At 38.1% G+C, this 20,395-nt stretch overlaps 1 long non-coding RNA gene across 10 annotated transcripts; it reads right to left on the bottom strand.

Annotated features, from left to right (window-relative positions):
* Positions 1-16,589: 16,589 nt before the first annotated feature.
* On the bottom strand, positions 16,590-20,025 carry LOC122010400. 10 transcript variants are annotated; one of them, XR_006119877.1, is made up of 8 exons: positions 19,469-20,015; positions 18,582-18,653; positions 18,409-18,477; positions 18,269-18,332; positions 18,075-18,143; positions 17,622-17,863; positions 17,322-17,448; positions 16,590-16,618 (listed from the first exon to the last, which is right to left on the bottom strand). It is a non-coding gene; the product is annotated as an uncharacterized LOC122010400 (long non-coding RNA). The 10 variants fall into 10 exon arrangements; XR_006119873.1 differs by having other exon boundaries at positions 17,622-18,143; positions 19,469-20,020; XR_006119870.1 differs by lacking the exon at positions 18,269-18,332 and having other exon boundaries at positions 19,469-20,013.
* Between the last annotated feature and the right edge of the window lie 370 nt (positions 20,026-20,395).

The raw sequence follows: 20,395 nt of genomic DNA, 5'->3' as shown, positions 1-20,395 counted from the left end.
GTGTATACTAAAAGCCTAGCTTTTGTAAACATTTATTTAGAAATAAAAGAATCACATTGGTCAATATCTATATTTATTTGTTAAATATAATTGTTCAATTAATTTATATAGTACATAACATGGTGTGTGGTGTCACACACAGAAGATCATGTTATCGGTTCTTTATAAATTATAAACAGTTGCTCACGACTAAGATGGAAAGGAACAAACCATTAGTAATAGTTTTAGTATAATTGGGTATTAGTTTATCTTGACTAATAAATTACACTAGTACACTCAAAGTGTATTGAGTAGGACCATTTAAGGTAAGTTCTTTTTATACTGACTTGATAAAAGAACTAGACCTTAGTTATTATGAAAGTGTGTGCTCTTAATCCTAATATAATAACAAGCATATATATTTAGTATTTATTTCTTTGACTTATCAAATGGTGAGATTTAGCTCGATAAATCAACAAGACCGATAAGTTGGGAAATGATATTACTTATAGTGTGTCTTGTTGATTATAGAGGGAAACTGTGTCCTAGTTATCTAGGTTGAGAATGTCCCCAAGAGGAGCTCAAAAGGATTGTCATGTTAAACCTTGCAGGTGGACTGAGTCCAACATGACAATGAAGTTGAGTGGTACTACTCTTGGACTTAGATATTAATTAAGTGAGTTGTCAGTAACTTACTTAATTAGTGGACGTTCGTTATCTTAAACACAGGGAGACTAACCCACTCATAATAAGAAGGAGCCCAAAACGTAATTTGGGATTGGTGCGGTAGTTCAATAATAATTCTTTAGTGGAATGAATTATTATTGATGAAGTTAAGTTGTGTGTTCGGGGTGAACAAGGGAAGCTTAATTTCATCAGGAGACCATAACCAAATCCTCCTCTCGGTCCCTATCACAGCCTCTTGTATATAGAGATTTATACCCACCACATACCCACTTCTTACCCACCTTTATACCCATCCTATTGGGGCCGGCCAAGCAAGCTTGGAACCCAAGCTTGGGTCGGCCAAGTAAATAAGATGAGTTGAGTTGGTGTGGCCGACCCTAGCTTGAACCCAAGCTTGGTGTGGCCAGCCACATCATATTAAAAGAGATTTTATTTTAATCTTTTCTTAATGTGGATATCATGGTTTTAAAATGTAAATCTTTCCTTTTATAGCCTTTTACAAAAGATTAAGAAAAGATTTGAAATCTTTCCTTATTTGTAGATTGAAAGGTGGATTTTAATTTTAAGAAAACTTTCCTTTTTTTAACCATGTTCATGATTTAAAAGAGAGTTTTAAAAATTAAATATTTCTTTTTATAAGTTTCTACAAAAGATTAAGAAAAGATAAGATATCTTTCCTTATTTGTAGATTGAAAGGAGATTTTAATTTTAAAGATAACTTTCCTTTTTGGAAATCATCTACATGTTTAAAAGAAAGATTTTAATTTATAAAATTTCCTTTTATTAACCACCATGAAGGGAAAAATTATTGGAAAATTTTTTCATAAATTTTCGGAAACAAATTAGGAAGTTTTAATTCTTGTGTGAATTAAATTTTCCTTGATTAGGATTAGAATAGTGGCCGGCCATATGATTTGAGAAAAGGAAATTTATTTTAAATCAATTAAATTTTCCTTTTCATGGCAAAGGAATTAAGGAAGTTTTTATTTAAATTTCCTTATTTGCCAAGACCAAGGATTATAAAAGATGGGGTAGAGGTGCCTTCATGGCTAACAACTCTATTCTATTTTCTCCTCCCTTTTTCTCCTTGGGTGTGGCCGGCCCCTCCTCTTTCTCTCTTCTCCTTCTTGTGGCTGAAACCTCTTCATTGGTGGAGTTGCTTTGGTGGCCGGATCAAGCAAGGAGAAGAAGGAGAGAAAGGAAGCCTTGTTTCTAACATCCCTTGGAGCATTGGTGGTGTTCGAACCTCTTCATCTTTGGAGGAGCTCTTGGTGGCCGAAACCTAGAAGGAAGAAGAAGGAGTTTTGTGTTGGACCCCGTGGTTATTTTGATGTGATCAACCAAGTTTAGGTTAGTTCCTGTTTGTGTGATCCCTGTGTCTAAGTGTGCAGGAGCTTAGGAGCGTAGGAAGTCGAGCGGAAGACGCAGCTAGCGAGAAGGACGACACGGGAAGGGAGCTGACGAGCTCAGTGCATCCGAAGGACGAGAAAGTTATGGAAGAGTACACCAGTGGGCGTGAAGAATGTGTGCGGTGTTCAAGGGACGTAAAGCCGGGAAGGAAGGCTGCTCGAGGAAGGCCGGGAATTGGGTTCAGTGAGCCCTATTCTGATTGGCCGAGATCACCCCAAGCAAACGGAGCCGGAGCAGAAGAGACTCAAACCGAGGTGAGCTAAAATGGAGTAGAAGGCCTGGATGAAAAGTCAATCTGGTTGACTTCACAGTCCGGGGGCCCGGATCCATTCAGGGCGCTCGGACCTCCAGGTGCTCGGAACCATTCCGGGCGCCCGGGATGCCTTCTTATCTGGATCGCGGTCAAACCGTGATCTATTCATTGGGGGATAAAATTTTATCCCCCAGGGCGCCTAGAACTCTTCGGGGCGCTCCGACCAAGGCTATAAATATAGCCTTGGTACAGATCATTCAATTCATTCAGGCAACTCAAGCAATGATCAGTGAAGTCATTTCTAGCAATAGTTCTAAGTTTCCAAAGTGTAAAAGGCTTCTCCGCCGTCAGAGAAGAAGATCTTTCTAGCGCGCTTTTCATCGTCCTGGATTAACAACCTTCTTGGTTGTAACCAGGTTAATTGCTGAGTCCCTTTTTAGTTTCTGCCTTTAATTTTATTATTTTACTATTGCACTATTTGAGTTGAAAATTCCGAGGAGGGTATAGTTTTTATTGTAGGCAATTCAACCCCCTCTTGCTGGCTCCCGCTGCGCCAACAAGTGGTATTAGAGCATGACAACCTCAGAAGGACTAACCGCTGTCTGAAGCACAAAGATCAGGACAATGGCCGGCGTGAACATTCATCCCCCAAAGTTCGACGGAGATTTCACCACATGGAAGCGAAAAATAGAGGTATTTTTTAAAACTGAATTTGATATATTATTAATAATGAAATATGGATATGAAGTACCAAAAGATAAAGAAGAGTACAACTGGACAAAGAGGGAGCAGGCCGATTTCGTGGCTAATGGAAAGGTGGCATTCCACCTACTCAGCGTTCTGCCACCCCAGGAGGTAAGCCGGATCAGAAGCTACGACTCCGCAAAAGATCTCTGGGAGAAATTCCTAGAGCTCCACGAAGGTACCTCGGAAGCAAAGCTAGTGAGGCGTGACATTCGTCGAACTCAACTAATGAATCTCCGGATGAATACTGGCGAGAAGGTAGCGCAACTCCAAGCGAGAATCAAGGACCTGATTATGCAACTAACGAATCTCAACGAATTGGTAACAAATCGAGATTCCATCTGATACGCGCTCAACGCCTTCCCTAGAACCACTGAATGGGCATCCTTAGTAGATGCATACTATATCTCTAAGGATTTTGAGGTAAGTAGTTTAGAAAACTTATTTTCTACTTTCGAACTTCACAAGTCTCGACTTGTAGAGAAACCAGTAGAGAAGTCGAACCTCAACATTGCCCTACAAGCTGAAAAGGACGATCTCGACTCCAAAGCATCGATCGACAAAACTGAAGCAGCACTATTGGTAAGACGTTTCAATAAATTTCTTAAAGCTAATAAATTTAAATCGAAGTCGAGGAAGCATCAATACAACAGAAGGATAGTCCGATGCTATAATTGCAATGAGGAAGGGCACATCAAGGATGACTGCCCCAAACTGAAGAAAAAGAACAAGGAAAAGCCTAAAAAATCGATGTCCTCTACACGCAAGAGCATGAATGCTACATGGGACGATTCTTTATCCTCCGAGTCAGAAGCTGAAGCTTTCTCGGGACTAGCACTGGTGGCCAACCATCTCTTTGAAGATGACTCGGACTCAGAGATGAGCATAGATGAAGGGGGAGGATCATCAGAAGAGGAAAGCTACGATGAAGGGGGAGCCTCACCAAGTAGGGTAAGTGAGGTACGTGCACTAAATCCTAAACAGTCGTTTCAATTTATTATAGCTCTTTCTAAAGACTTAGCTAAATTAGAAAAAGAAAATACTGAATTGAAATTGAACTTAGCAAAAGCATGCCCACTAGAAATGTTTGATAACTTAAAATTAGAAAATGAAAAATTAAAAGTTGAAATTGAGAAATTGAAAAAACATGATGCATGCTTAAATAAATTTCCAAATTCAAAATTAAGAATTTATGGAAAATTAAACTGGTATATCAAAAAATATTAGGGGCAACTTAGGAAAGTTCCCAGAAATTATGTTTCCCCTAAATTTTTGAGTAACATAGTAGGAAGGAATCTATATTGGATTCCAAAATCTTTGCTAAATTAGAACTATATAAGCTAGAGCTTACAACGAGTAAATTAAACAATGAATTTCTTTATGAAGCTTTGTCTAAGGAAGTGGTTGTTGCTACAATAACTAAGAAGGCCTAGTGCCTCGCCACGACCTGGAAGCCAAAATATCGAAATAAAGTGTTTAATTAACTTTCTGGTAAAAGCATTAAAATTAGAATAAAACAATGCTTTAAAAAGTTACTTAAATATTTTTTTTATACTGCACATGAATTTTGAAAAATACTTAGAAATTTTTTTAAATAGTATTTTTTAAATCTATTCTGAAATTAGGAATTATTTTATTTACACTTGAAAAATATTTAAAACTATGTTAATAATTTAAATTTAAAAAAAAATTAGAAAGCTTTTTGGTTTAAGTTGATTTTTTTTAAACTAACTTAACTAAGTTTTTCTGAAAATGCTTCGCTTGGATTTTGAAAAATATTTCTGAACTTAGAAAAAATTTCTTACAATTGTTTTTCTAACTTAAATTACTTCTTAAGTTAGACTTTCTTTCTCCTAACCTAGTAATGTTTTCAACTTAGAAAACATTTTGAAATCACTTTTAAACTTAGAAAATCTTTGGATTTTTGAAATGACTTGGATAACTATTTTTACCCCGTTTTTGCTGTGATCAAAGGGGGAGAATTAAGTAACAAGTTTAGGGGGAGTTAGGATAATTGATTTTTTTTTTTAATATTCTTTCTAACTAATGTTGCAAATTTTATTATTTTTGCGCCAAAAATGTTAGTTTAGTAAATTACTATTTGTTTGTTTTAACCCTAACTTAAACTTGGGTTGATGCACATCAAAAAGGGGGAGATTGTTGGACCCCGTGGTTGTTTTAATGTGATCAACCAACTTTAGGTTAGGTCTTGTTTGTCTGATCCCTGTGTCTAAGTGTGCAGGAGCTTAGGAGCGTAGGAAGTCGAGCGGAAGATGTAGCTAGCGAGAAGGACAGCAAGGGAAGGGAGCTGACGAGCTTGGTGCTTCCGAAGGACGAGAAAGCTGCGGAAGAGTACACCGGTGGGCGTGAAGAATGTGCACGGCGTTCGAGGGACGTAAAACCGGGAAGGAAGGCTGCTCGAGGAAGGCCAGGAATTGGGTTCGGGTGAGCCCTATTCCGGTTGGCCGAGATCACCCAAGCAAACGGAGCCGGAGCAGAAGAAACCCGGACAGAGGTGAGCTGAAACGGAGCAGAAGGCCTGGACGAAAAGTCAATCTGGTTGACTTCACAGTCCGGGTGCCCGGGATGCCTTCTTATCTGGATCGCGGTCAAACCACGATCTATTCATTGGGGGATAAAATTTTATCCTCCCAGGGCGCCTGGAACTCTTTGAGGTGCCCCGACCAAGGCTATAAATATAGCCTTGGTCCATATCATTCAATTCATTCAAGCAACTTAAGCAATGATCAGTGTAGTGATTTCTAGCAATAGTTCTAAGCTTCCAAAGTGTAAAAGGCTTCTCCACCTTTAGAGAAGGAGATCTTTCTAGTGCACCTTTCATCGCCCTGGATTAACAACCTTCTTGGTTGTAACCAGGTTAATTGCTGAGTCCCTTTTTAGTTTCTGCTTTTAATTTTATTATTTTACTATTGCGCTATTTGAGTTGAAAATTTCGAGGAGGGTATAGTTTTTATTGCAGGCAATTCACCCCCCTCTTGCTGGCCCCCGCTGCGCCAATATTTTGGTGATTCTCATCTCGGTAGATCGTTGCCCACACAACATCATGGATAAGAAGAGGAATACGGTAGAAGATCAAGAGGTCATTGCATACAAAGGAAGGTATAATTAGTAATTAATTTCTGCATCATACTAGTTGTTTTTCTTTTGTATGAATTCCAAACACAAGAGGCATTAGATCTAGTTTTCTAATTAGTTTTCGAGTTTGTTTTTTTTACTTTGTCGAATTTGTGATTCGATTATTCTTTTTGGTTAACCTAGAGTTATTTAAGGAAATTAAATATTAGCTTTCCTTAAAAGGCTTTGTCTAGGCGGTGGTGGTTGCTCCCATATCCAAGAAGGACATGTGCCTCACCATGCAGTCCTAGAAGCCAATTTTGGAAATTAATATTTAATGGAATTAATAACATAGGTGGATTTAGATCAATAGTGTTAAGTTCCGCTTGTGATCTAAATCTAAACCATCAAGAACAGATAAGTTAAATTTGGAATCAATGATGTTAAGTTCCGTCCGTGATTCCTAATTTAACTTCTAAAGAACACAATAGGTTATTAGGAAAGGTTCGACACTTGTACAAAATTTTTGTACAGTGGAACCGGTACGATCTTCCTAGGACTAACCAACAATTGGTATCAAAGCTAGGGTTTGCCTCTGTGTGTTTGGTTTTCAAATTAGGTTATGCACATGTCATACATAATTTAGGCAGGATAATAGTAGGATGTGCTAGCTTTATGGTTGCAGGCTCCAACTATTATGGCTTATAGGTGTTGTGTGTGATTGGACCCTTGGACATGTCAAGGGCATTATTTTGTGTGTGCATGATTGTATGTAACTAATACAGTAGGAGCTGTATTTTCCCTAGGATTTTAGAATTTTATTTTCGATCTAGATTTCATGTGCATTCCCTCGTGGAATATAGGATCGATATATGTAAAATTCTATTTTTGTCGCGGATTGGATGCTTGAGAGGCGTGGTACTTTTGGAGCACCAGAAGCGCAACAGAATAACAAGCAAGATAGATGCGACGACTTGACCCGGTGGCGGTGGCTAAAGAAGGCAGCAGCTAGGGTTGGAGCACGTAGAGAACAGTGACAGAAAAAGGCCATAATAGTTGGAAAAATAATTTCCATATTTATTACTTTTATTTACTGTGATGTGTGTGTATGCATGTGATGTATGCTAGGATAGTTTAAAATTCCTCACTTTAAATAACTAAGTGGGAGAGGGATTTATTTTAATAAATTCCACGGTCTCCATTACTGGTTTGTAAGTGATGTAAACAAATTTGCGTGTTGGCTCTGAGTGCCTTCCTCCATATCGGATGAGTTTGTTTGCGGATCACTAGATCAAACTTTCATTTTGGATGACTATAGGAAATTAATTAAGAGCGTGTGATCTTCCCCATCGGAAGGGGCACAATCTTATTAATGGACTTAGTGTCAAGTAATGGTATACACTTAGGCATGTCTAATAATATCCCCCCCCATCGAAGTCATTGCTATTATTTGTGTGACCGAAGAAAACCAACTATTAATTTTTCATAAAGATAGGTTGATAAGATAATAAAATTAAAACCCCCTCTTACAAATGTTGAGATTTTGTATACATCCACACTATAGTAGCATACAAAAATTCATGGTGTATGAGGTAATTTTATTTGTCAGTTTGACAAGGAAATTAAATTAATGGGAAAAACCTCTCTAACAAATGTTTGGTTTTGTATACGTCCACACAATAGTGGCATACAAAATTCACGGTATTTGAGGTAATTTTATTTGTAATAAAGACTTATTGACAAGATAATTAATGGGTAAAACCCTCCTCTTACAAATGTTTGAATTTGTATACGTCCACACTATCGTGGCATGCAAAATTCACGGTGTTTGAGGTGTTGGTGAATTTAAATGATATTATTTTAAGGAATTCATATTATTTCAAATTCAAAGTTTTGACCAAATATTTGATAGACCAACTATTTATTTTATTTGTCATAAAGTTAGGATGATGAGATAATAAAATTAATGGATAAAATCTCCTCTTTGATTTTGTATATGTCCACACTATCGTGACATACAAAATTCATGGGGATTTTAAAGTATTGGTCTTGACCAAATATTTTGTGATTCTTAGGATTTCATGTGTTAGTCAATCCCCTAACTGTTATACCATAGAATAGACTTAGTAATCCCAATTGTAATGTTTGGAAATAGGACTTGGACATTAAGGTAGACTGCCCTCTTAGAACTGAGAACAATATAGGTGTATTTCATTCATTAGTTAATACATGTTTAGTGGTGTTATCTACCGGTACCTGGTGTGTAGATACGGGAGCCACTGATCATATCTGTAATTTATTGTAGTGGTTTCAGGAAACCCGATAACTATATGAAGGGGAAGTTATCGTCTACATGGGCACTGCTACAAAAGTAGTAGTTGTTGCAGTGGGAGATGCTTATCCTATGATAAGAATAAAGTATGGATTTTCAGAAATTATCTTTATGTACTAAGTTTAGGAAGGACCTGATGTCAGTTTCTAAACTATTAAAGAATAGATATTTTGTCTATTTTGATAACAAACTTGTTATCAAGAAAAATAGGAAAATTATATGTTCTGGTACGTTAGTTGATAATTTATAATCCAATAACTCCCATGATGCAATAAATGGAAATTAATAACACATCTTCTAACTTTAATAAGAGAAAGCAACCTTCGAAAATGAACCAATCATATTTTTGGCATCTAAGGCTAGGTTATATTAACTTGAGTAGGATTCAAAGGATAATAACCAATGAACTCTTGGGCTCATTGGTAGTGGAAATCTTTCCAATCCTGCGGGTCTTACTTGGAAGGAAAAATAACCAAGAAGCTTTTAAGTCTAAGGGGTATAGAGCCGAAGATATGTTGGAATTGGTTCATTCTGATTTGTGTGGTCCTATGATTATCCAGACAAGAGGTAGGTTCAAATATTTCATCTATTTTATAGATAACTATTCGAGATATAGATACATTTACTTGATGCACCGCAAGACTAAGTGCTTTGATTAGTTCGAAGAGTACAAGGCTGATGCGGAGAAACGTCAAAGTAAAAGTATCAAGTCACTATGGTAAGATCGTAGTGACGAGTACCTCTTGGGAGAATTTATGAGTCACTTATCAGAAGTAAGGATTTAATCCCAACTAACTTCACCTGGTACACCCCAATAGAATGGTGTAGTAGAGGGAAGATATGAGGCTCTTATGGAATAATTAGATCGATGATGAGTTATTCAGAAAATTACCAAATTCGTTTTAAGGATATACACTGGAAACGGAAGTGAACATAGTACCTTCTAAGTCAGAACTCTCTACTCCTATAGAATTGTAGAATGCGCGTAAGCTTAGTCTGAAGCATATTCGGATTTGGGTGGTCTAGTACATGAGAGACACTGATAAGTTGGACAGGAGTTCACTTGTTTATGCGTTATCCTAAGAAAAACGAAAGGAGGTTTATAGTCCTCAAAATCGGAAGGCCATTGTTAGCACCAATGCCTGATTTTAGAAAAGGACTATAGTATGAACCACAAGCCCATGAGTAAAAATTGGTGTTAAAGAAATTAAAGGACATGTCTAATCTAGTACCAACTATACAAGATGAAATATCACAAGAAACTGTAACACGTATCACAAATGAAACACAATTGCAGAAAGTGCCTCGTCGTAGTGGGAGGGTTGATGTTTTGGGAAAGTCTTTGGACTTGATCCCTAGTGGACATAAACCTGATTCCCGGACATATGACGAAGCGCTCCAAGGTAAAGATGCAACATCTATGCAAAAAAGCAATGAATATAGAATTAGAATATATGTATTCTAACAAAGTCTGGGAGCTTGTAGAACTACCAAATGGTGTAAAAGCCATTAGGTTTAAATATATCCACAATAGAAAAGGAAGGACAGACGAGAAGGTGAAAACTTTCAAAGCAAGGTTTATTGAAAAAGGAAACTTTTTTACCAGTAGCCATGCTTAAGTCTATCCGGATTCTTTTATCTATTGCAGCACATATGGACTATGAGATTTGGCAAGTGGATGTCAAGACAGCTTTCCTTAATGGAAGTCTTGAAGAAAACATCCATACAAAGCAACCAGAAGGGTTCATTGCAAAGGGAAAAGAGCATCTTATGAGCAAGCTCTACCAGTCTATGGACTGAAACAAAGCTTCAAGGTCTTGGAACATCCGGTTTAATAAAGACCTATGGTTTTATTTAGTAACCGGATAAAGTCTTGTGTATAAGTGTGATGGAAACATGGTGGTATTTCTTGTACTATACGTAGATGACATTTTTGGTAGTTGGAAGCAATATCAAAGTGTTGTCAAAAGTAAGGGTATGATTGTCCGAGTAATTCGATATGAAGGACTTGGGAGAACGCGCACATATTCTCGTGATCAAGGATCGCAAGAAAAAAATATTATGCTTATCCCAAGCTTCATATATCAATATAATCCTTCCTCGTTTTAGTATACAAAACTCCAAGAAAGGTTCTTACCTTTTTGGCATGGATAGAGGACATAAAATGCTTTGTAGACATCAAATGAGATAGAGGACATGAAGACAGTTCCTTATACTTCAGCTGTAGAAAGCTTAATGTATGCAATGCTTTGTATGAGACCGGATATCTATTTTGCCCAGGGCATAGTTAGCAGATATCGAAGTAACTCAGGAACGGGACACTAGGCTGCAGTAAAACATATATTAAAAGTGTTGGGGTTGCAAGGTTGCAAGCATAGTCCCATATTGGAAACACATGGAAAAGATCATGGGTTTATAAAGAGAAAAGATATCTCCATTGGCATGAGGCCTTTTGGGGAGAGCCCAAGAGCAAATCCATGAGGGCTTAGGCCCAAAGTGGACAATATCATGTCATTGTGGAGATATCTAAATTCTTTTCGATCCTACAATTGGTATCAGAGCCCGGACTGCCAGAAGGTTTAACCGCCGACTGTGCACAAGAGCTATGGTCTGATTGAGCCATGTGGGTACAATATTAACCTCGAACAAAGAAAGTGGGGGCTCCTATGTTCGGATCAAGAGGACCAGACACCAGGCAGGAAGTCCTAGTTGCGGCTAGGCAGGAAGTCCTAGTAGGTCGGGTGGACCGAGGGGCAGGAAGACCTGGTGGGTCGATGATCGAATATGGGAAGCCTATGGTCCTTTGTTTGAGGGGGGGATTGTTGGGGTTGCAAGGTTGCAAACATAGTCCCATATTGGAAACACATGGAAAAGATCATGGGTTTATAAAGAGAAAAGATATCTCCATTGGCATGAGGCCTTTTGGGGAGAGCCCAAGAGCAAAACCATGAGGGCTTAGGCCCAAAGTGGACAATATCATGTCATTGTGGAGATATCTAAATTCTTTTCGATACTACAAAAAGTACCTTTGTGGGACTAGCGATTATATGCTAGTTTACAAGGTAGATAATTTGATCCCTGTGGGTTACATGGATTTTTGACTTCCAATCAGATAGGGACAATAGTATGTCGACCTCGAGGTTTTGTGTTTACTTTAGAAAGTAAAGCCATAACTATGGAGGAGTGTTAAGCATATGACTCCACCATAGAAGCTGAGTATATGGCAGCCACAGAAACTTCATGATGGACTTAGACATGATTTCTGGTTTGCCCAAAATTATTACAATTTATTGTAATAATAGTGGTGCAGTAGCAAACTCGAAGAAACCATAAGTCCATAAGACAAGTAAACATAATAGAGCGCAAGTACCACCCAATACGAGAAATCGTATAAAGAGGAGAAGTTGTTGTCGCCTAGATTGCATCAAGTGATAACCTGGAAGATCCTTTCACTCGGGCCCTTAAGGCAAGAGCTTTTGATGGTCATGTTGAAGGTTTAGGAATTAGATGTATGGCAGGATATATGGCAGCATAGTCTTTTAGTATAAGTGGAAGATTGTTAGAGTGTATACTAAAAGCCTAGCTTTTGTAAACATTTATTTAGAAATAAAAGAATCACATTGGTCAATATCTACATTTATTTGTTAAATGTAATTGTTCAATTAATTTATATAGTAGATAACATGGTGTGTGGTGTCACACACAGAAGATCAAGTTGTCGGTTCTTTATAAATTATAAACAGTTGCTCACGACTAAGATGGAAAGGAGCAAACCATTAGTAATAGTCGTAGTGTAATTGGGTATTAGTTTATCTTGACTAATAAATTACACTAGTACACTCTAAGTATATTGAGTAAGACCATTTAAGGTAAGTTCTTTTAATACTAACTTGATAAAAGAACTAGACCTTAGTTATTATGGAAGTGTGTGCTCTTAATCCTAATATAATAACAAGCATATATATTTAGAATTTATTTCTTTGACTTATCAAAGGGTGAGATTTAGCTCGATAAATCAACAAGCTCGATAAGTTAGGAAATAATATTACTTATAGTGTGTCTTGTTGATTATAGAGGAAAACTGTGTCCTAGTTATCTAGGTTGAGAATGTCCCCAAGAGGAGCTCATAAGGATTGTCACGTTAAACCCTGCAGGTGGACTGAGTCCGACATGACAATGAAGTTGAGTGGTACTACTCTTGAACTTAGATATTAATTAAGTGAGTTGTCAGTAACTTACTTAATTAGTGGACGTTCGTTATCTTAAACACAGGGAGACTAACACACTCATAATAAGAAGGAGCCCAAAACGTAATTTGGGATTGGTGCGGTAGTTCAATAATAATTCTTTAGTGGAATGAATTATTATTGATGAAGTTAAGTTGTGTGTTCGGGGTGAACAAGGGAAGCTTAATTTCATCAGGAGACCATAACCAATTCCTCCTCTCGGTCCCTATCACAGCCTCTTGTATATAGAGATTTATACCCACCACATACCCACTTCTTACCCACCTTTATACCCATCCTATTGGGGCCGGCCAAGCAAGCTTGGAACCCAAGCTTGGGTCGGCCAAGTAAATAAGATGAGTTGAATTGGTGTGGCCGACCCTAGCTTGAACCCAAGCTTGGTGTGGCCGGCCACATCATATTAAAAGGGATTTTATTTTAATCTTTTCTTAATGTGGATATCATGGTTTTAAAAGAAAGTTTAAAATTTAAATCTTTCCTTTTATAGCCTTCTACAAAAGATTAAGAAAAGATTTGAAATCTTTCCTTATTTGTAGATTGAAAGGTGGATTTTAATTTTAAGAAAACTTTCCTTTTTTAACCATGTTCATGATTTAAAAGAGAGTTTTAAAAATTAAATATTTCCTTTTATAAGTTTCTACAAAAGATTAAGAAAATATAAGATATTTTGTAACGCCGAAAATTCTCAAACTTGCATTAGAATTATTCTACGATTTTTCTGGAATTTTTAGATATTTTTCCGGAATTTTCCGAGTAGCGGAAGTAGCAAAAATAATTAGAGGAACAAAACGGCCTAGGCGGGGATCGAACCCGGGACCTCTCGGGTCCGCTAAACCTTTAGTTAGCCTTAGTAACCGGTGAACCCAGCAGGGCCGTGCTGAAAGGAAAGGGGATTAGTTAAATTTATATTAGAGTTGGTTAGATAAACCACTTAATATAAATTTAAAATTTAAGTGGGGTTTGGTTTATTTTTGGGTTCGGCAACCTTCTCCTCCAAACCCTCACGCCACCTCTCCCTCTTCTTCTTCCTTTCCTCGGCGCCAACTCCCAACCAAGCTTAGGGTTTCATCCCTAGGGTCCCAAGGTCACCTTCCGGCGATGACTCCAACACGAAAAAGGTTCTTCTCCGCGAGAGGAATGCGAAGACGTGAGCGGATCGTCGAGAAGGTCATCTCCACTGGAATTCTAACGAATAGAATCGTAAGAAATTACGAACAGGAGGTAAGAAACCCCTCACCTGCAGTATAAGTAGCTCCGTTTGGATTTTCTACGCCTTAGTTTAGTTATATGCAGAATTGTCAACACATAGGGTGTATTTAACTCTCCTCGCAGGTTTAGGGATTTAGTGAGTACCTTTAGATGGGCCGGACACGTCTTCTCCCCTTCAGTTGGAGGTTTAGATGATGTTGGGTGCCTAAAGGTAATCTCCCTAGTGGAGAGGGGAGTTTAGGCACACTAGGTGTTCGATTAAATGACTAGCTTAGAAAAATGCAACTTAGGCATTTTCAATAGTTCAGTAAATGCAATAGAAGCATTTAAAATAGCTTAGTTAGCCTTATTCTAGCTTATATGGGACTACGGTCCAATGGGTGGGCTCCCACAGTCGCCTCTAGGTTCAGACAACCTAGCTCTAGGTTCAGATAACCTAGAAACAGCAATTTAGAACAGTTTAGCTATACTCAGTATTTTACTTTTCAGTTGGCACTGTACTGGATTAGATATCCATTGGGCTGGGCTCCCACAGTCGGTCCCTAGGTTTAGCTACTAAATTCGGGACTTGCAACCCCGGGTCTAGTTAGAGATGCGCGCATAGCACGTACAGTTGCCGGGCCCATCAGCAGCATGTTTAGTATTTTCACTTACTATATGTATATGGTTTTCAACCTTTCATAAATTAGTTCGTGAATTCAGTACAGTCCTAGCAGTAGCTCAGTATTAGCGTAGCTCAGTTCTTAGTTTCAGCTTAGTTTTTCCCTGTGAATATGCATGATGACTTTATGTTCAGGTTTAGATATGCCATGATTGTATGCTTATATGCCATGCCATGCTTAGTTTATTCAGTATATCCACCATATGTTTTAAACAGCATGATTTAAAATCATATTTGCATCGTTGCATGTTTTTGTGAGGTAGATGGTTTCTTACTAAGCTTTTTAGCTTATAGATACTATTTTCCTTATACTGCAGATACAGGTAAAAGGAAAATGGACTAGCAGTGGAGGCTGGAGGTCAATGCAGATCAAGATGTGTGTGGAAGGAACTGGAATAAAAGATCATAGGGATCTAGTTTTATTTTACTACGCATTAGAACTTATCGCAAGTCTAGTTATTAAAGTCTTGTTCTCTTTTCCTTATGCTTCGCATTCTAGTATGGTTAATGGTATGAACTAGTGAACATGCATTATATTATGTCTTGAATGTTGCCCAATGCATGATAAGAATAGTTATTAGCATTTGTAGAGTTGTTAATCACTATGAATTAGTTAGCTATGCACTCTATTATGCTTAGAACCCTTCTCTCATGATATGAGAATGTTAGTTGCCATTGTTAGAGTGTTCCTCATCCTGTTAGAACTGTTGTGTGAGGTTTTGGTACGCCAAAGTGCTGAAATCAGAGCTCCCGGGCGAAATCAGAAACTCTGATCGATCCATGGATCGATTGGAGGTCCTGGATCGATCCACGGATCGATTGCAGGCTGGTTCCGCGTACAGAGGGCCTCTGGGTCGATCAGCTGATCGATCCAGTCTCCTTCTGTTTCGCACAGTGAGCCTCTGGATCGATCGGTCGATCGATCCAAGTTTTGCTCGCGCGAACAGTAGGGCTCTGAATCGATCGCTGGATCGATTGACACAAGTTGGATCGATCGGTCGATCGATCCAATTAAACGCCTGTGCACAGAAGCACGCTGGATCGATCACTAGATCGATCCAACCCAAGCTCATAGAACAATGCAAGGCTGGATCGATCACTGGATCGATCTAACCATTCCAATCTATCAATGGATCGATTCACTACAAGAAAAAAGACATACAACAACGGTTTTTAACCGTTGTCGTAGGCCATTTTTAACTGTTGTTAAAGGCTGTGTTGTTAAAAGGGGTGGCAAACGACAACAGTTTTTAACCGTTGTCTTTGTAGGCAAAGACAACATTTTAACAACGGTGAAAAACTGTTGTCTTTTCCTACAAAGACAACGGTTTTTCACCGTTGTCTTCGAGCGTATGCCTAGGCTCTTCAACAACAGTTTTGAACTGTCTACGACAACGGCTAAAAAGCGTTGTCTTTTTAACCAATGACATCGGTTTGACAACGGTTAAAAACCGTTGTCTTTTTAGGCAACGATGTTAAATAACATCAGTTTGTCACTATTGTCTTTTAACGCCATTGACAATAGTTTGACTTATTTAAACTGATGTCTTTGGGTACAATATACAACATGTTGACAATAAATAAAAAATTTATTAATCTTTTCCTACTCAACAGTTTATAAAAAACATCATCATCCAGTGCAAATTTCATCCAGTGCAAATCATCTAGTGCAAATTTCATTGATAAAAAACCTACAATCCAAACATAATCAATATTTACAATGCAAATTTCATTAAAGTACCAAACATCATCATCCAAACATCATTAAAGTACAAAACATCAACATTCAAACATCACAAAAGTTTACAAAACAAAATAGTACCCATAACAATACATCACACATATATATAAAATCCAAAATATCTTATTTTGTTGGATGAAGTCTTCTCTACCTGTGCATCTTCTAAACAGCCTGTGCATCTTCTAAACACCATATCAATAACTGCAGCCTTTTCTAGTTTCTCCTCCCTCCTAGCTTCTCTTTTCTTCTCCTTTCTGGGTACGGGATCATTATCTTTTCCCTGAGGTAAATAGCATATGATTGCAAGTTAAGTCATTTCCCAGGAGTAAATGGCATAAAGATGATAATGACAAAGACGTTGTACACAATTGAATATGATAACAATACTTCTTTCTAGGCACAAATTAAAATTACTGCATAACTCACTTTCAGTTCAAGTTATCTACAAAATATCATTGATCAAGAACCTACAATCCAAACATCATTAAAGTACCAAACATCAACATCCAAACATCACCAAACTTTACAAAACTAAATAGTACCCATAACAATATATCACACATATATATGCCAAAGTATATTGTTTTGTTGGATCAAATCTTCTCTACTTGTGTAATTCCTGTGATTAAAGTACCAAAACTGGCTAAGTATATAACACCCTTTTACTTCCTGTGAAAATAAAAATCACATGATTTTAATCCAATTCAACAACAAGTCTAGCTAGTCTCCAGTATATATTTTTATCACCAACATTAGAGGTTGTAATATGTCAAGTGCTACTGGACCTTTGACATGTTTATACAAAGAGTTAAGTTTGCTTATTACACCAATATGCGTATCAAGTGTGAAAGGATTTATACAAAGAGTTAAGTTTGTTTATCCAACTGATGGGACTTTCCTGAGACAAGGAGCCTGCGAATACCCAGAACCAACTAATTACTCTTAACTTAGATAAATATGAAACATAACAGAATGATGCTTACCATGAAGATGCTCTTTCAGTGCTCCATTATGCATAAACTCATATACAAGAATGCTTTTGCCTTCTTGCTGGCAGTAACCGAGAAATTCAACCAGATTTCTGTGATGTATTCTTGAAAGTAGAGAAACCTGGAACAAATTTTATTGGTCAAACTGGTGCAATAATAACTTAGTGCAATCCTTCAGCAAGCTACCATAAACACACTTTATGAAGAACCTTAAGCATATCTTTTTGGTTTGGCTAAGCAATCATCTAAGCAATTAAGAGTAACCCTTTTACCCAAAGCTATGTAAACGGCTACCTCACTTGAGAACTGCCTGTTTCCCTGACAAGAATCATTGGTTTGAACTTTGACGGCAATGTCTTTTCCGTTTTTCAACTTTCCATAATACACTATCCCATAGCCCCCAGAACCAACTTTTTTAGCAAAGTTTTCTGTGGCATCGTTGATTTCAGATAACCAATATCTATGTGCTGTTTCAATGGCAAATCCTCCGAAAGAAGCACTTAACTCTTGGAATGGTTGGGGAGGTGGAAGATCATCTGCAAATGAAAAAACAATATCTTTAATTCATATACATGTTTCAGACAAAAGTTAGTCAGTTGTATTGAGTCGTACCTACCTTCTCTTGAAAATAGTCTAAGTTTCTTGGGGATACGCCTCAAAATAGCATACCCAAGTTTGATAATTGTAATTTCATTGGAAAGTAGGACTTAAAGAGATATTCAACACAATCTAATAAGAAATACCCACGTGAAAACTATATTTTTGCCAAGAAGATGACCAGGTACTGTTCCGGAAAGCATATTATTCTGCACGTACCTGCAAGCTCAATAGTTACTTCATGCTGGAGTTGGTGCTAGACAAAGCCAAACGTTAAAAGAGAACAAATTTGGGCAAACATTGATGTTCGTTAAATGACAATATAATGGCAAGAAAGGACATACAGTTCTTGTAAATTTGATAGGCCAAAATGATAGATCACTAGTTAACTTATTGTTCTCAAGGTGACTGCAAAAAAACAATTCAAAAAGTCTAGCGAATGATTAAGTGTTTGATATATAAACCAGCAATATTTATATATTACATGTTTCTGAGACTTAAGCATGCACCGAGAGTAGGTATATGGCCACTAAGCACGTTTCCATCAAGCCATCTGAAATATTTGAATTTGACACAGTGACAAGGAATCATTAAATCCATCAACAGTTGTGCCGAATGAAATAAATTGACTTGGAACAGAAGTAGATTCTAACTTACAATTCGACTAGGCCAGTTAAACTAGCAAGCTCTGCAGGTATATTCCCCGTCAAATTTCTCCCTGATAGTCTACTGTTCATTATACGAATCTATTCATTAGTTCACGCGGTGAGAAGATAGCTAAAATTTGTACATTAGCAACAATTCATAAGTCAGCTAGAGAAACTGGAAATCATGCATGGGAAAGCACACCCATCAGAGAATACCTGCAAGAACAACAAAGTTACCATGTAGACCTCAACAATTATTCAATGCTAGAAAGTATACACCACTATCACACTTGGTATAATTCAGATTACTATTCACAATGTTGCATACTTAGTAGAACTGTTCCACAGAGGCACACATGAGCAAGCTACATAACATCGAAAAATGATAAATATACTTTATTCTACAGTATCAAAGTCCTGATAAATCAGATTGCAATACACAAACATCATAAGATAGCAAAAGGTAACAATCAAAACATGTAGATTTAAGTATTCAGATTGAACTCTAGTTGGCAAAAGTATAATTCAGATTACCATTCACAATGTTGCACATTTAGTTTCATCATGAATGAGTGTGCATGAATGCCTACACAAACACATGTAATGAAGGCGTGTGAGAGCTCAGGTTGAGTGAGAACAAGAGCTCTCAGAGAGAGAATGTAGCGACAAAAATTGCTGCTTGTTTCGTTCAGGCATTTTACCGAACACGTAGAGGACATGCCAGCTGCTCGAACCCTAATTACTTATTTTTCACATAATAGAAGGATGAAAATTGAAGAATGGTAAGATCGATCCAACCAGGAAAAGCAAAAAATGTCCATTTTGATACTAGAGCAAGCAAAAAGATCATCAAATCTCGGCCGCGCGGCGGCGCCAGGGAAGCGAGAGTGCGTGTACCTTCTTGCGGATGCGTTCATGTCGAGCGGTACGGTTCTCTCTCCGGGTGGTGGCCTTGGCTACGATAGAAATGGCAGTCGCGGGGAGGGTACTAGTGAAGGGATTCTTGTTCGGTTGGAAGAAGAGAAGCTGCCCGCCGACCCTTCCTCGAACTCCATCAGATAGAAATGGCAGTCGCAAGGCTCTCTCCTCCATCAGATCCCCCATCCGACCCTTCCTCGAACTCCATGCAACCCTCCCACCTCACATCGCTGCCGTCATTGCTGCGATGACCGCGCCTCCATGGCCATGATGCTTGGCCACACCGTTCGTTCCTGGAGTCGTCCTCTGGATCATGCGACCTCCGTTGCTAATCCTCCTTGGTTGCTCCTATGCTTGTGGCCTCTGTTGCCCATCTCTCTCCCTCCCTGCGACTGGTTCGCTACGAGTCGTGAAGGGGCGATGGGTTTAGGGCTTGGAGAGGAAAGGAGAAGGGGAGGCAGGTTTAGGGCTTGGAGAGGAAAGGAGAAAAAAAACGTGAAGTAGGTGAAGAAATCGACCAAAATTTGGGGGGAATGCGGCGGCAACAATTTGGGAAAGAAAAAACGAGGCGGTAAAAATTGGCGAAGGGAGAAAACAGGCGAAGGAAAAAAATAACTATATTCAACAACACTTAATAGACAATAGTTTTCAAAAACCGTTGTCGTAATCTCAAAAAAATACGTACATAGACAACAGTTTTTAAAAACTGTTGTCGTAGCCTTTAAAAACCATTGTCGTAGCCCCAAAAAAGCATAAATAGACAACGGTTTTTAAAAACCGTTGTCGTAAGCCAAAAAAACTGCTCAAAGACAACGGTTTTTGTTAAAACCGTTGTTAAAAGGCAAAAAGACAACAGTTTGGCATAAAACCGTTGTCGTTTGAGTGTTGTTGAATGAGAATTTTCTT

The sequence above is a fragment of the Zingiber officinale genome, chromosome 8A, assembly GCF_018446385.1.
Source record: "Zingiber officinale cultivar Zhangliang chromosome 8A, Zo_v1.1, whole genome shotgun sequence".
Lineage (NCBI taxonomy): Eukaryota > Viridiplantae > Streptophyta > Magnoliopsida > Zingiberales > Zingiberaceae > Zingiber > Zingiber officinale.
Note: the sequence above shows the minus strand (reverse complement) of the source record. Positions and strands in the feature narration are given on the sequence as shown.